At 43.9% G+C, this 17,149-nt stretch overlaps 1 protein-coding gene across 2 annotated transcripts in view; it reads right to left on the reverse strand.

Moving 5' to 3' along the window:
* The window catches only part of ANKRD44 (ankyrin repeat domain 44), a 225,414-nt gene extending 210,724 nt beyond the window's left edge, over positions 1-14,690 (reverse strand). For both annotated transcript variants that reach the window (XM_045294783.1, XM_045294779.1), the window contains exon 1: positions 14,610-14,690. The gene's annotated coding sequence lies outside the window, so the exon portion shown is untranslated. The remainder of the gene's footprint in view (positions 1-14,609) is intronic.
* Positions 14,691-17,149: the final 2,459 nt, after the last annotated feature.

Genomic DNA, 17,149 nt, shown 5'->3' on the forward strand with positions numbered 1-17,149 from the left:
TTGTCATGATGACTTCCATTTTCAGAGGAATTCTATTATCATTCTGATTCATTGTGCCTACAGTGATGTTAATGTCCGCATCAAGGGCATTCAACTTTGTGCATCTTTATCTCTTTTGATCCTTCTTAGATTTGAAATTAATAAAATGCTTGATATTGGGCACATCTTCCTATATATAATCAAAACCTTCAAACTCACTGCCATTTTCAATGCTGACTCTTGGAGACCTCCTGTGGGTTTCTGAGCATGTCATTGTTTATGGGGGTAGAAAGCCCAGTCTTTCTCTCTCTCTCGGAGTTGCTGGTGGTTTTGAACTTTCAAACATATGGATCGCAGCCCAACACATAACCACTACACCACCAAAGCTATAGAGAGTATTTAATACCAGTAAAAAGCAATGTGATCTTTGCTGAAGCCAAGACATTTTATGAATACAGAGATGCAAATAGAAACCATTGCCACTTGGAGTTGGATCGAAGAGAAGCAGAGCTTCCAGTTGCCTGGCCTCTAGGGAGCAGTCCACAGGGAGGATCGCTGCTTCACGGCAAGAGGAAGGTCCTCCATGGGACTGTGAGATCGGAGAGCCAGCTTCTTGTGTGGGGCTCTGGCGTAGCCTGGGCTTTCTTTCCTGGCTGACTGGAGAGGCAGGGAGGGATTCCCTGATGATGGAGTACAGACTACTCAGGTGACTGAAAAAGTATTGGTCCCAGCTGACAATCAGGAACCTTGAGAAAGCTGAGCAAGTTTGCAAATGGCAAGTTAAAATATTCATGCCAAACATCCAGTGTTGACTTAATCAAGGTAATGATTAGCTTCTTAATGAAACTTTTCAAGCTCAGTTAAACACGGAAAACATTTGCTTCCCTAAAAGCAAACAGGTCTGTTTGTAATGTAAACAGACATCTGGAGCCCAGAAGACCCCCCAACCTCCAGGGGTACAGAGACAGAACTGTTCAGGGGCTTCAGAGCTTTCAGTGAATATTGGGGTGGTCAAATCATGATGAGGGTGGGAGTGGGGACCAAGAATCACCCATCACCTTCACTTGCTTTGAAACTTCAAGTTTAACAAAACTGCAGGTATCTGTGCCCCATACAAGCTGCTCTCAAAAAGAGGTACCAGTGAGGTAAGGCCGGAGGTGATTCCAGAATTTCTGTAAGTGTGACCTCTTGGGAGCTGCTTTTGAACTTTGGGCAGATTATTCTAATTTGGGTTGTATGTTAAAATTCAATACAAATTCAAAGTTTCTAAAGAATCTTTTTAGCCACACTTCACATAAAATGAGAAAACATCAAGAGCCCCAATTTAAAAATGGCAGCTATGACCATTATGAGCAGCAGCAGCAGCAGCATCACCCAAATCATTCGTGGTTAGAACAAGCAGGTGGATAAGGACAGTGGGTGGGTTTAAAAGCTCTCCTATGATCCCCAACCCCAGCTTCTCATGCCACTTCCTGACACTGCCCAGAGTAGAGGGATCCCCTGATGTTGGTGTCCTGGCCACCCACGGAGTGGGCGGAGACTGAGTATGTCTAGGTCTAGTGGAGCACTGGCCGTGTCCTTTTATATCTTGGTTTACATATCCGTCTCACTCACATGATGATGTGATCCAGGAGGGTAGGAACCCAGCCCCAGGCACGGTTCTGGGAACATGAGAGACTCAATCAACCTCTGTGAATTTAATTTGTGCAAAAAAAAAAGTGAAACAAGCACACTTTAGTAGTCAACTTAACTACTACATCCTTGTATATTTTAAATATTGTTTTGAAATGCACAGGTTTAATAGACTTTGAGGAAATATGCTAATCAAGTTTAGGAACTGCATTAAAAAGACCCGTTTGAAATTGTTATATGGCTAAGTAGAATCTGGCTTTATCTCTAGAAACAAGATATTCTTACAATGGCTCTAGAGATATAAAGATGGTCCTACATTAGAAGGAGTTCTGCTGGCACAGGGAGTTACTCATGGAGCCACTGACAGCAAGGTTGGTGGTTCAAATCTACCAGCCTCCCATCGGGAGAAAGATGAGGATTTTTGCTCCCAGAAAGATTCACAGTCTCGGAAACCATGAAGAACAGTGAGTGCTACTCTCTCCTACAGAATCACTACGAATCAAAATGTACTCAACCCATTTTCAGTGGGTTGAAAATGGATTTCTACCCCCCAAAAAATGGATTTCTACAAGCAAAATGTAAAACAGAGTCAATCATTTGATTTTTCTGGGAAAGCTTCACAGCTAAGTTAGGTCTTTTGAATCACTATTCAGAATAATACGTGGAAAAATTTTCATAAGTTCTTCAGTTATGATTGTAATTGTACATGGAAAATCCTTGAGAAAGACAACATTGTCCCCTAGCAAGTACTATTCTAATAGGAAGCTGACAAAGGATGTGCAAAGGCATCCCGGTGAACCCCGGCTCTGAAGTGATTCTGTCCCTACGTCTGAAAGGAATTACTATGTCACAGCAAAGACCCTTCCTCGTCACTTACAAGGGTACCTAAAATCAAGTGACGGATATTGGTTTTAGAGCAAATCACCATATTTGCTCTTTAGTTTGTTCTCTCTTGGAGGAAAATCTAAAAAAAAAATCTAATTTGGGAGAACTATACTCATACATCAAAATATATGAGTTATTTCTGAGGGAATCTATTTTCTAAGATACAAAGACCCAAATCACAAGTTCCTGGAAAAAGAGCATTTTGGAATTAAGTGGATTTGATGGTACTCGAAGTCATTCTCTGAAAATGCCATTACAAGGGTTTTATTTTTAGAGTATAATCCCTATTGATCATTCTTATGTATTCCCCCTGTGCTGCATTTTTAGAACTCATTCATGTCAGCCTTCCAAAGCACACAACAGACAAAAGAATGATGGAGCCAAGATTAAAGGAGGGGCCAGACCCTGGGAAAGGATATTCTGCTCAGTAAGGTAGGGATCAGCAAAAAAGACGGAGACGTCCATGAGATGAACAGACGCAGGGGTTGCCACAGCAGCCCAAACACAGCCACTGTTCATGCTGAGAATGGCCGAGCACTGTCTTCTTCCGTGGTGCATGAGTTGGAGCCAAAGATTTCTCTCCGACGAAACCACTGGGAGTCAGGTTTGCCTCCAGGGCGGTAGGCATAAATAAGATAGAGTTCTAAAACCCAACTGCCAAACAGTGTCAATCCTTTGATGTTTCTAGAACAAGCACCTAACCTCAACAGCAAAGGGTTCTGGCCAAGAATGACATCCTGTAACAAAATCTGATGGGATATTGCAGCAATGTGAAAGAAATATAGAAAGTAAACGCTCATGTATCCACAGTCAGTTCTCAACCTGTGGGTGGCGACCCCGTTGGGGGTCGAACAACCCTTTCACCAGGGTCATCTGATTCATAACAGTAGCACAATTATAGTGATGAAGTAGCAATGAAAATAATTGTATGGTTGGGGGGGGGGTCCCCACAACATGAGGAACTGTATGAAAGGGTCGTGGCGTAAGGAAGGTTGAGAACCACTGTTATCGATCCTTCGTGAGTGAGAGAGAAAAAAAAGACAAGTCACAGAGAACATAAACAAACTGTTTACATGAGTCATGTTATTACAGATACACAACACTCTATTGTCTTGTCAGGCACGTGCACACGCATGCACATATGCATTCGAGGTGAACATAAAATCGGACCATGGGAAGGAAAGAATGAGAAGGGTCCAGACAACTTCAAGGTGGGTTCTCTCTGGGGAGAGAGGCAGATTGAAGGACCAGAATGGCTGGACAAACAGGGTTTCCACTATGCTCATTCACCCCTAGTCTGTGCCGGCGCTGGTGTAGATGGGGCGACTCCACTCTGCGCTCCCGTGGACCTGACAGTGAGGGAGATGGACAGAGATACATCAATACCCTGGATGGGTCAGATGGTGAGACGTGCGAGGGGGAAGGGATTAGAGGCTAATGGAGGGATGGACAGGGGAGAATTTCCCAGAAAAGGTGGCGGCATATGGGTGTTCATCTGGGGAAGTTTTATAATCTGTAACATTTTAAGTAAATATGGCAAAGTATTAACAATAGTTCAACATTGACGGTGGGCTCGTGGTTATTGTTGTATGTTTGAAGATGTTCATGAAAAGAGGGAGAGAGATAAATACTGCCCACTACTTTTGATTATGGGAAAAAATGCCAGCCATCTCTGGATCCCTTCCAAGTGTGAGACCCTGAGCCTCTCAGGGTTCCTCACAGATCAGGGAGCCCCCGAGACATCACCAGTCGTGGGCAGTGCAGTTCAACCATCGGGGTGTTGACTTCTGCTTCCCGAGGAAAAGGCATGTCTATTCACACACCGAGTGTCTCCTATTTGAAAGGGTTAGGGCCTGAAGGTGAATGCTCAAGCCAGCACCTGTGCTTTCACTAGAGCAGAAAGCAACTGTAACAAGCAAGTGTGCCCCAAAGACACAAACCAACACGAGGCACTGATGACAGAAACAGGACTAGGACGAGTTGGAGGAAAACACTTGGTGTGACTATCAGGGAGCTAGAGACTTGCCCTGGATTACAAACTACAATACATATTAGTAGTCAGCATCATGAGGAGCACTAACAAGAAAAAGTCCACTCAAAACAGTGGCTCCCCAGGGAATCTGCTAGGCCAGTTAACTTCAAGGCGGAGAAGCCTGCCCAGAAAGTTAAGGCAACTGTCCGTTGATTCCAATGGGGTAAACTTGATAGATTTTCTCATTTTTAAAAAGGTAAAAACTGCATCGGTGAGAAAAAAAAATTTTTTTAACGATGTAAATCCCTACATATACATGGATAAATTAAAAAGTATTGTTACAAACTCATTAAAACCCCTTTATTAAACAGAAATATCAAAATGTAAAGCTATTATTTCTGAAGGTGGTGTGTCACCTCTCTAACCTCTCCCCCAATTTACATCGTGTAGAAACAACAATTCTGACATCCTCCTACAACTCAAATCATGCTCCTTTTCAGTGTCCTTTGACTTTGGGGTACAAAATGAGTTCTGAAGGGGAGATCGGGGCTCCAGGGGGAGTTTCACAGGAATCCCTGCTGCCCCTGAGGAATGCAGTGTCCTGATGGGAAAACAAAGAGAAACCTCCTCAGCACACTTGGCTGTTATCTCAACACTGCAATTTCCAATCATCGTAAAACTTCTTCCTAATAGCCACCAAGCTTGTTCTGTGTAGTTGAAGAAAGTCTATTGATATTATCCCTTTGAAATCCCAGTCGCCATGAGCTTCTGAGCTGACCTTTCTGCCTCAAATCTAAGCAGCCCAGTAGATCCTCCTATAAGCCACATTTGTATAGGATCTCTTTCTGCCTCTTTTTGTAAGCAAGTCCACAAGACTGAGACAGGTAGATTACTGAAAGAACCCGCCTGCAACCATCCACCGAGCACACAAAAATGTTTAAACATATTTTGTTTAAATACATTTTGACTTACCCTATGTATAAAGTGTGTAAGGATGTGTGTGTGTGTGTGTGTGTGTGTGTGTGTGTGTGTGTGTGTGTGTAAGAGAGAGATGCTTTTGGATTCACTCAAAATTACATCTTGAAGATCCAACCTATCATAAATAAATGTACTCAGTAAGCATAATTACTTATTACTACCTATGGGTATATTACATCTAAGAATATATAATAAATAGTGTATATTTTATTATTATAAACCACAGAGAAATAAATGTTTATTCTTCTTGAAAAAGTTTAGAATTACTTTATAAGTTTCCCCGTACCCATCCCAAATCCTACCATAAAGTTAAATGGTACTTAATTTAAAACAATTGGCAACTTAATGATACTTTCCACCTACAGAAAAGTTTCATTTATTCACATTTCCATGCTCTTCCAAATATAATATCTTCCAAATATAATGTAAGAAAAAGATGTCATTTTTTAAAATCTTATAGATGCTCACATCTTCAAATTATTTATAAAACACATCTTTTCATGGCTAGAGTGACCTGAGGAAGGTAAAAGCATCTAGCAATTACAAAGTCATCCCAATACATTATACTTGGAATGCCTTCTGGAGCTGTAAACACCTCTCTCTATTGCCAGGAATGTACCAATGAAACAGTCATAGAATTTAGAGGCTGGGGAGACGCACCCCCCCACCCCGAGAATAATTCGAAAGGATGCTAACTAGACTTGCTTTCCACATTTTACGTGACTGTGAAGGCACGTCTCTGCAGCCTGCTCGGTGCAGTCCGGAGCTCATGAAACATCTCTACTGGACACCAGGCATGGCTTCCAAACCATAGCTCCGCCTCCCGGACAGTGGTCCAACAAGAGGGAGGCACCTGGCAGTGCTTCCACGCACACACTGAGAAACCAGGACCTGCCTCTGAGACAAAGACCACTGAGCTGGGAGGGGACAAGTATCCTGAGCCGGGAGGGCACAAGTATCCTCCCTCCAGCAGGGAGTCACAGGTGCCATCAAGCAGCCTGGCCACTCACCTCCCAGAACCAAGAGCCCTCAGCTTCAGGGTCAGGGCTCTCCAGACACAGGTGGCCAAAGAAGCCGTAAATGCTGAGTATTTGCTGATCTCATGCATAGTTAGCAAAAGAAGGTGGCTTGGAAGCTGGATTTGGCCCACACATGCTTTCTTCGGTCTACACAATGTTGGACAATTTATTTCTTTGAACATCACTTAACAATTTAGAGATTTCACATTGAAAAACCAGATTTCCTATATGGTCTTTGGAAAAGTCCAAGCCTGGCGCCATTCTGAGCCTGCAGTCCTGCCCAATGACACTACAGACTGGGAGTGTTGCTTTCACCCATGCTGCCTGAGTCGTGGTGACGGGTTGGGCTGCTAACCACAGGGTCTGCAGTTTGAAACCACCAGCTGCTCGGCAGGAGGAAAACAGGGCTTTGTACTCCTCTAAACAGTTAGTCTCAGAAACTCACAGGGGCAGGTCTACCTTGTCCAATAGGCTCCAGAGGAGTCGGCGTGGACTTGATGGCAGCGAGTTTGGATTTTTGTTGAAAACCCCTTCGTTGCAGCTATTGTCTCCTTCCTTACACTGAGGGCTTCTCTCGTTTTTGCTCTGTAGCAAACATGACCCTTTTCTAGCAGTTGGACATTCCTGATGACATGTCCAAGTCATAAGCCAAACAAAATCTTGCACACTCATTTGTAAGGAACACTCTGGCTGTACTTCTGAGACGGATTTGCTGGCTCTTCTAGCAATCTGCAGTAGATTTTAGGTTATGTGTCAAATGCATCATGTCTTCAGTTTCCCCCTTTTACTGTCCAGCTGCCCTGTGCACGTAAACCAGGGCTGGAGGCGGTCAAGATGGCAGATTCTACCTTACAAATCTGGCTGGACCGGAGGATGCACACTGGTGCAGATAGGGACTAGAAACACAGGGAATCCAAGGCAGATGATCCCCTTGGGACCAGTGGTGAGAGTGGTGATACCTGGAGGGTGGAGGGAAGGTGGGGTGGAAAGGGGACCTAGATTACAGAGATCTACATATAACCTCCTCCCTGGGGGACAGACAACAGAAAAGTAGGTGAAGGGAGACATCAGACAGTATATGATATGACAAAATAATAATAATTTATAAAATATCAAGGATTTGTGAGCGAGGAGGGCAGGGAGGGAGGGGAAAATGTGGAGCTGATAGCAAGGGCTCAAGTAGAAAGAAAATGTTTTGAGAATGATGATGGCAACAAATGTACAAATGTGCTGGACACAATGGATGGATGGATGGATTGTGATAAGAGTTGTATGAGTCCTCAATAAAATGATGAGAAGAACAGGGCTTCCTTATCTCCAACAGTTTCTGAGTCAGGTCTAATGCAGAGGGTGCCCAGCTCTCTTAAATGCCCAAACACCTCAGGTCTCAAGTTCTAGATAGATTTCTTCATTAAAAAAGAAGAAAATCACTAGAATATATTTGGGTGAGGAAACATATGCAAAAATCTAAAAATTTGAAAAGCTTTTCTACATAGCTTATGCATCTAACAGTCCAGAGAATTGTATATGGCATAGTCGAACTAAGAAACACTTAGAGACCACAGTAACTTTGCCTCTCTATGTTCTTTAGTTGGAGCCACTCCTGAGCCCTTCTGGGTGATTAAAACAAAGATTTCCTGTATTTAAAGAAACAGCACAAATGTGCACAGGGGAAAATGACAGGGTTGTTACTGACATGACGTCATAGTTCTTAAAACATTCCTTCATTATATAAAGGCAGGTTCTTTTTTGTTTTATCTTTCACTTGAATTTTGAGAATAGTGGGACACTATCATTTGAATTCATGCCCACAGTCAACACCCACAGCTTTAATGGTTTTCTCCCCCTTTCAATACGCTTGGCTTTAATTTACAAGGTAGTCAATTTAGTCACACATCAACCCTTCTCTTTTTGGAAATGGAGAGGATAAACAAAAGGTGCCAGCATACTGGGGTCAAACTCTCTGAGCACAAATAAAAAACACTGGCAGCTTAACAAGGTTAGGTTGTTGGGTCAAATAGATTGATTAAAATAAGCAACTTGGGCACCACCCAAATGTGAAAAGGCATTTTTAAGACAACTAGGCAAAGTAAAATTGAACATTAGTAAAATTAATACTAATAAAACTGGGTATTCAATGATATTAAGACATTGTTTCCAATTTTATTTAGTATTATAATAGTATTGTGGATGTATATTCTTATCTGTTTGAGATACTTTAAAAAAGGAATGAGCCTCCGGGTTTGCTCTCATGTGGGACTTACACATCTTGGGGCTGTGATCTTGCATAGTTGTGAGAGACTGTAACCTTCACCTAGTCCAGACACGAGAAAGAGGATCAATTTACTAGTGAACTCCAATTTAAAAGGGCTGTTTTCCTGAGGACTAAGGATCAAGGTCTCAGGAGACATCAAGGTCAATGCCATAACAAAGCCCACAAAAACCATGTTTTATATCCTACTTCACTAAGTAGTGAAGGGTGTCTTACAAGAGAGTGAGCAGCCATCTATTAGTACTGGTCTCTCCCTGTTCAGAGGAAAGAAGAGGAGTGATGGAAATCAAAGACGCGTGGAAACAATTACTCCAATGGACTAATGATCTCCTTGAACATCAGTCTCCTTGACCCTGAGACCAAAAGAACTAGGTGATACACAGCTACCACTAACATCTACTTGGAAAAGGATCACATTGAAAGGTCCTGGATAGAGTCGGGAAAAATGTGAAACAAAACTCAGTCATAAAAGAGACTAGGCTTACTGGTTGCATAGAGACTGCTTGAACCCCTAGACTAAGGCCCTTCAGGTCTGCAACGGAACTCCCCCAGTGGCTCAATTTTCAACCACACTCGTGGCACTCATACGTTAGAATAAACAACCATTGGAATTCCGACCCAAGGACCAAGTTCGGAAGGGTTAAGAGAAAAGGAGGAATGGAAGTGGGAGCCACAGGAAGGAAGTCAGGTGAGTGAAGCCACATTGTGAGAATGGCAAAGAATGAGATGAAGCAAAATGTGTATGAATTGCTGAGTGTAAAACTGATAATCTGCTCTGGAAATCTTCAGCCAATTCATAATAAAAGTTAAAATGCAAGGGTTGTTTAGAGAAGAAATGTTGGTTTTATTAGGACTCAAAGGGAAAGAAGCGCTATGAACCCTAAGCATCTGTCTGTCTGTCTGTCTGTCTGTCGCAGGCACAGAGTGGGTACAGGGAGCTAATTACCGACCATGTCAACACATCACTTCTGTGCACTGTTGATGTCATTGAGATTTTCAGATTTGATTAAATATAAAAGAACAAAAGCAAAATATTATTTTCTGTAGTTTGGAACCACATCATATCATGATAAGACTCATTCCATTCTAACTTGACAATGTCTGGACTATTCAGGCGGTTCTCTGGGCCTTCCATGCCCCAAACATCCCCAGTTTCTTCAACCCTTTCTCATTTGGTATAATTCCCCGTCTTTACCATTAGGCAATGACAGGTGTCACTCTGCCCCTCTCCTTGGCTCCTGTGGGATGCAGGGAGACTGCCTTCTTGACATCCAGTTGTTCTAACATTGTCCCAACAACATGCCTTTATTGAATTCAAATGTTGGCTTTCAGAATCTCTGTCTGCATGTAAATTCAGATGCTATTGTCCAGCCTGAGTTCAATTTGGTTAGTAAAGATGGGGTCATCTATAAGTCTTTTAATTATGAGCTGCATCTGGTTAGATTTAAAATGGATTTCTCAGCATGAGCTGTACAATTGGCCTCCCACTCTTCCAGGCCCTGGCACACCATTAGCCATAGAAATCACCAAGACTCAGCCTGCTCTCCTGATCCTTCGTGGCTTCTCAAATCGATCTTCATATCAATCTTATGAAGAGAGCTGCTTTCCAACAATACAACTGGAACCTAAGGAACACTAACAAAATAAGGTAATCTCTCTATTCCCTTGTCCTTGCTGGAGGGAAAAAGGGGGGCGGGGGTGGGTGGGTGGGTAGGGCTCCATGGATTGGCTCAAGAAGAAATAAGTGGATGAGAACAAATGAAATGGTGACCATGTCATCAAACACACAGTCCCTCAGGACAAGTAAAACACAGACACGAAGAACTCAAGCAGAGGTTGAATGTGACCGTGCAGTACAGAGAGCGATGGGCGCCGAGGGGAGCGGTAGGGCTCTTTAGTTAGGTTAGGCAGGAAATGAGAATTCTGATGCTTTTATGGGGAAAGCAGTTGGTCTGGAAGGGCTGCAGGGATCCAGGCAAGTGGAAACGTGAGAAGGGGTCAAGAGAATAGAAGACTTTAGTTTGGCTGAAGCACGGGGTCCATGAAAACAATTAAAGAGGGGTCAATGTGGGGGAAACACAGAGTGGCTGGTCAACCTGAATGTATCGCTTTCTATATCAGAAATGCTCACACGATGGATATTGATACATAGAACACATAATACACTTTAAAAACCCAGAAGAGCTGGAGAAGAAAAGGGAAGACAAAGAAGATCAGGATCCTTACACTAAGGAGCGGTTCTACCCTGCCCTACAGGATCATTATGAATCGGAATCAACTCAATGGCAGTGGGAAGGACGAGAAAATAAAAGGTGGGTGAATAATTGGAGAGAGAGGAAAGTAAGGGGGAAGATGGGAAGAAGACAAACACTATCTTCCAAGCAACAGTCGCTCTGCTACTCATGCAATGTCCTTGACATTTAAGTGTCCTGGTTGGCAGCCTCTCTTCCCTCAAGAAATGAATCTTCAAGTTTATATTTCTTTCTTTATCATTTTATGAGGGGCTCATACAACTCTTATCACAATCCATACACACATCAATTGTGTAAAGCACATTTGTACATTTGTTGCCCTCATCATTCTCAAAACATTTGCTCTTCACTTAAGCCCCTGGCATCAGCTCTTCATTTTCCCCCCTCCCTCATGAACCCTTGATAATTTATACATTATTATTTTGTCATATCTTACACTGTCTGACATCTCCTTTCACCCGCTTTTCTGTTGTCCATCCCCCAGAGAGGAAGTTATATGTAGATCTTTGTAATCGGTTCCCCCTTTCCAACCTACCCTCCTTCCTCCCTCTAGTATCACCACTCTCACCACTGGTCCTGAAGGGATCATCTGCCCTGGATTCCCTGTGTTTCAGTTCTTATCTGTATCAGTGTACATCCCCTGGTCTGTAAGGTAGATTTGTAAGGTAAAATTGGGATCATGATAGTGAGGGCTTGGGGGGGGGGGAGCATTTAAGAACTAGAAAGAAAGTATGTTTCATCAGTGCTATACTGCACACTGACTGGCTCGTCTCTTGCCCACAACCCTTCTATAACGGGATGTCCAGTTGCCTACAGATGGGTCTTGGATCCCCAATCTGCACTCCCCCTCATTCACAATGATTTGATCAAGTTTAATTTCTAATACACATCTGTCTTCCATCTCCCGCATTCTCCTTGCTAACTTCCCCCAAGCTACCTACTTTAACTGCAGCCAAAGAATTCACGTGGGACTATTTTGTACCAAAGAGCATTGAGAATCAAGTGTGGCATTCAGAGGCAGCTCAGTATTTCCAACAGAAAAGAAAATCAGATTATATTCTTGATACTCGCCTGAGGAAGGGAAAGAGGGTTGGGGAGTGGGATGTGGCGTGGGGAGCCTACAGAGACATGAGCGGAAAGAAGAGCCCTACGGATCCTGAAAAGTTCTCTTGGGCCTCAGACCAGCCTTGCACTGGTTCCTTCACTCAACCTCTCATTTCCTCTTCCTCCTCCATTCGCCCTCACGCTTTCCTCTTGACAGACAGCCAAGAAACCCACAGACACGATTCTAATCCCTACTTATCCCTCAACCTCAATGCACACATCACTTCATCAGAACGTCCCGCCCAGATTCGCCTAAGCCAGAAATGCTGCCAGTTGCCACAGCGCCCATTCCAGCTCCGGACGACCCGTGTGTGTCAGATACAGAACTGTGCTCCACGATTTTCAATGGCTGATTTTTTTTTTTTTTTGCATTAGTATATCCCAGTGCCTTTCTTCCAAGGAGCCTCTGAGTGGATTCAAACTTGCAGCCTTTCTCTTAGTAGCCAAATGCTACTTCTGCACGATCTAGAGTGATTCCCGATTAACCTACACAGCATCCTTGATTTCCCCTTTCAAGACAGTGACCATGCTTTGGGCTTGCCTGGGCTTGGTCCCCAGCCACCAAACAGGCTGAGCCAATGCCAGTGACGTCAGTCAGACAGTGAACAGTGAGCTCGCTTGCCTGACCTCTTCTTAGAAGTGCAAGTCACACCCTGCAGGCCCTAGACAAATGCTCGAATGCCTTCTCCAGTAGCCTGGCCTGGCCTCATCTGTGCTTACCTTGCAGAAATGTCACCTAACATTGTCCCATTGTTTTCAGTGCCAGTTGGGGAGAAGCTGCCAAAGACTTGCACAAAAAAGTCATTCAACAGAACAACCACTGCACCAAATGGCTCTCCTTCCGAACCAGGAATTCCACCAACCCAATGGAGATGGGGCCTTCCACTTAATTCATTTCCCCCTGGCAAAGCTCTCCTTACTCTGTTTGACGGTTTCTCTTGTTTCTACAGAACATTAGTAACTTCAAAGACTCCTCTCCTTGATGGACTCAAACATTTGGGTAATTGAGTTGCATTAAGAGAATTAGTAGCATGCACTGTACATAATTGCTTGTTCAATCCAGGTCTAGGAAGCTATTAAAAGGGTAAATTATTAACTAGCTCTTTCCAGTTTTCTTTATTTTAGTTTGTTTGTTTCAAGACCTTCCAGATCCACTGGTTCTTAACCTTTTAGAGGGTCTCAGACCCTGTTAAGAATATAATGAATGGCTTGGCCTTTTGCACAAATAAATATATGTGTGTGCACAAACGCACACACATATTCTACAGGATCTGAGAAGGCACTTAGCATGTTAAATCCATCCACTGGCTCCAGGTTCATGAGCCTCTAGACAGAGGTAAGCAAAGGGTTGTTGGTTTTTTTTCTGTCCAAGTAACTATTTTAGGCTTTGCAGGGCACACGTGGGCTCCACCACAGCTGCTCCACTCGCTGCTATAGCACAAGAGCAGCCATCGACAATGTGGAAAAAGGAAAATGACTGTGTTTTCCAAACTCTACCGCTCTTGCAGTTCTCAGTGTCTGTAGTACACTGGGGAGTCCTGGTAGCATAATGCTTACGAGTTGACCTTCAAGGTCAGCAGTTTGAAAACACCAGTTCCTCTATGGGGGAAAGACAAGGCTTGCTATTCCTGTAGAGAGTTAGTCTCAGTTCTAGCCTGCCCCACATGGTCATGATGCGTCAGAATTGACCCGATGGCACTGAGATGCACTGGGGAGCCCTGGGGCATAGTGGTTACACCGTGGGCTCTTAACCGTGGGCTCTTAACTGCGAGTTGAGCAGTTGGAAACCAGCAGGTGCTCCCGAGAGAAAGATGAGGCTTTCTACTCCTGCAAAGAGTTAGTCTCGGAAACCCAGGTGGGCAGTTCTACCTTGTCCTACAGACTTACCGTGAGTCTGAATTGACTCGATGGCAGTGAGTTTGGATTTGAATACCCTGAACTTTGAATTTCACTGAATGTTCACCCACTACAAAATATTCTTCTTCTTTTCATTGTTTTCAACCACTTAGAAATACAAAATCTCATTTGAGCTGGTGGCCTAGACAAACACAGATGATGAACCAACATTTGTCAACCTCCTGTTTGGTATAGATTCAAAGGTCCAAAGTCTGGAGAGCCATTAGAAAAATATTGTATCTCTCTGTTTCCAATAGCATCTAACGGAAACTCCTAACAAGCCAATGCAGGATCAGCGGCACGTGTCACTCCAGTGCCACTGGACATCGGTGGCGTCAGACCCTGTGAGGCTCACTGAAGATAACTCATAATATCGATTATATTCATCACAAGTTTGTCTTTCCACTGTACCTTGTGATTGGAACATCTTGGTAAAGAAGCACGTGTTTTACTACATCACACATTTTTATTTTTAGTGTGTCTTTTATGAACTTAAAACAGAATTCTGAAAAGCATTCTAGAGGTTTCTGTCAAAAGCCGAAGGGGCCATGAGACTGGACGTTCACGGTCACATGACCATGAACAGGTGAGACAGTGCCATCAACCACAGCATCTCTTACCAGAGCGTTCACATCTTCGGTTTTGTGGATGAGCACCCGTATCTCGTCTAGATCTCCACTGAAGATTGCTTGGACCAGTGGTGGCTGTAAACACAATGGAACCGGGATTAGAACTAGAGTTACAGACACTTGATGGCCTTCAGATGTGGAAGGCCAGAAGATTATTTGTTCCCCAAAAGTGTACTCAGCAATATCACCTGACCGCAGAAGGTGAATATGACTCGTATCCTGCCCTCACAGAGGTCCAGTGGGGGAGTAATTTGCCTCATGAAATAACGATCATAGAATCCGAAAGTCATGGCAGATGAGCAACGGCGGTAATACTGCGTGAAAATCACCCAAAATCAACCCTCAGGCCTTGCTGGCGGGACTCTAAAATGCTACAACCAGCATAGAAAGCAGGATGGCGCATCCTCAAAAAGTTCGGATTAGAAATACCATATGGCGCAGCAACCCCTCTACTTGGTAGAGACCCTAGAGAAATAAGAACCATAACGCAAACATGTGTATGCACACCACGTTCATTGCAGCACTATTCACGACAGCATAAAGGTACATAGCCAACTGGCCCCTGGAGGAAGACTGGATAAATAAACTGGGATACAAACAATGGAATCCTGGGGCTGGGACACACCTGACAACACGGATGAACCGGAGGGCATTAGCCGAGTGAAATGTGTCCATCACAAAAGGATCAGTAGTGTAGGAGACCACGGGTAGAAGGGGTTTCACACTAAAAGAAACAGACTTTGGTGGTTACCAGGGTGGGAGTGGAAGGAGGGGAAGAGGAAGTCACTGGCTACAGGGTTGGCAGGTGTTAATTTGGGTGAAAGGAAAGAAAGACAATATCCAACATGAGGGACAAAGGCTAAAAATGATGGAGGGGGCAAGGCACTGAGGTTTGAGAAGCTGTTGAATATAAAAATGCTAGGAAAAAATAAAAAAAATTAAAGTGCTGATCTGCTTGATAAACCTTCACCTAACTCACAATAAATAGCTGGAAGGGAGGGAGGGCATGAGGGAGGGAATTACATTTGAAAGACCCTTAAAGTCCCTGACAAGGAAAATTCCTCATACACAGTTTGGTGTACATAGTTGCCCTTAACAGTATGAGTTGGGATGCGATCCGAAAGGTTGGCAGTTCGAAACCAACAGTAGCTCCGCAGGAGAACAGGGCTCTCTATTACTGTAAATTGTTACAGTCTCGGAAACCTCACAGGGCAGTTCTACCCTGTCCTACAGGTTCGATATGAGTCAGGACTGATTCCACAGCAGCAAATGAACATTGCTCCACCTTGAATCAAGCCATGTTCCTTGGTGGTGGTTGCCCTAGGGTGTCAAGTCGGTTCCAACTCATAGAGACCCTGTGGACCACAGAGTGAAATGCTGCCCAATCGTGTGCCAGCCTCACAATGTTGTTATGTTTGGGCCCATTGTTGTAGCCATTGTGTCCATCCCATCTTGTCATGGGTCTTCCTCTTTTCCGCTGCCCCTCTACTTTACCAACCATGATGTCCTTCTCTCCTGATACCATGTCCAAAGTGTTTGAGACCAAGTGTCCCCAGCCTTGCTTCATGAGCATTCTGTCTTCATCGATTCTTTTTCAGTCTTCTTTATTCACTGCCCATTTTCACATTCAGGAGGTAACTGAACACCATGGCTTGGGCCAGGTGAACCTTAAGCCCCAGGGTAACCTCTTAGCAGCTCAACACTTTAAAGAGATCTTGTGCAGCAGTTTTACCTAATGCAATGCCCCAGGCAATGCCATCTGAACACTTCTTTGTCAGAGGCTAAAAACCATTTAAAGCCTCCCTTCACACGGCCACCGCTTTAGCCAGCAAGCACTGTTTTCGACATGATCTTATCCCCTGGCACAACGAAGGGCTGGAGAGCAAGGTAAAAGGGAGGCGTGACTGAGCCCTTCTTACTGAATTCACCACCATTAGACAAGGCCCCAGCGCAGAGTAGGATTTACAAACTCTGAAGGACACACAGCTGAGAGAACATGAATTCTGCTTTGCAAATGATGGCAATGCTACTTCAGCACCTGCGTTTCGATAGCTTTATTTTATTTCCTCAAAACCTGAACTCTCGGGGATCAATGGGGGATTTTTTTGGTAGACACATGATGTGGGTGTTTATCACTGGGCCTTCTTCAGAAGCTGGAGTTCTCTCAGGGCTTAAATCAAATGCCTCTGGGTGGACTTCAATCTCCAGCCTTTTGGTACTATTTTCATCATTTGCAAAACACAATCATTGCCTCCCACGAGCAGTATTAGATATGACATCACTTTAATACAGCCCATCACTCGTTGGGCCATAAGGAGAGGAGCCACTGGCTTAGAGCAGCTGCTCCAGCCAGCAACAACGTCAGGGTCTTCCCCTAAATCCCTTAACAAAACCACCACTGTTTGTTTTTCCTTCTAAATGACTACGTAGTGCCCGTTCCCTTTGTCAGAGGTGCCTGCTCTTTACTAAAAAGGTGTATTGTTACAAGTGACGGCGAGAGAGGCTGTCACTGAGCATCAGTCACTACAGTC

This window comes from Echinops telfairi, unplaced genomic scaffold (assembly GCF_000313985.2).
Source record: "Echinops telfairi isolate 266 unplaced genomic scaffold, ASM31398v2 ScPeMD7_3;HRSCAF=10, whole genome shotgun sequence".
Classification (NCBI taxonomy): domain Eukaryota; kingdom Metazoa; phylum Chordata; class Mammalia; order Afrosoricida; family Tenrecidae; genus Echinops; species Echinops telfairi.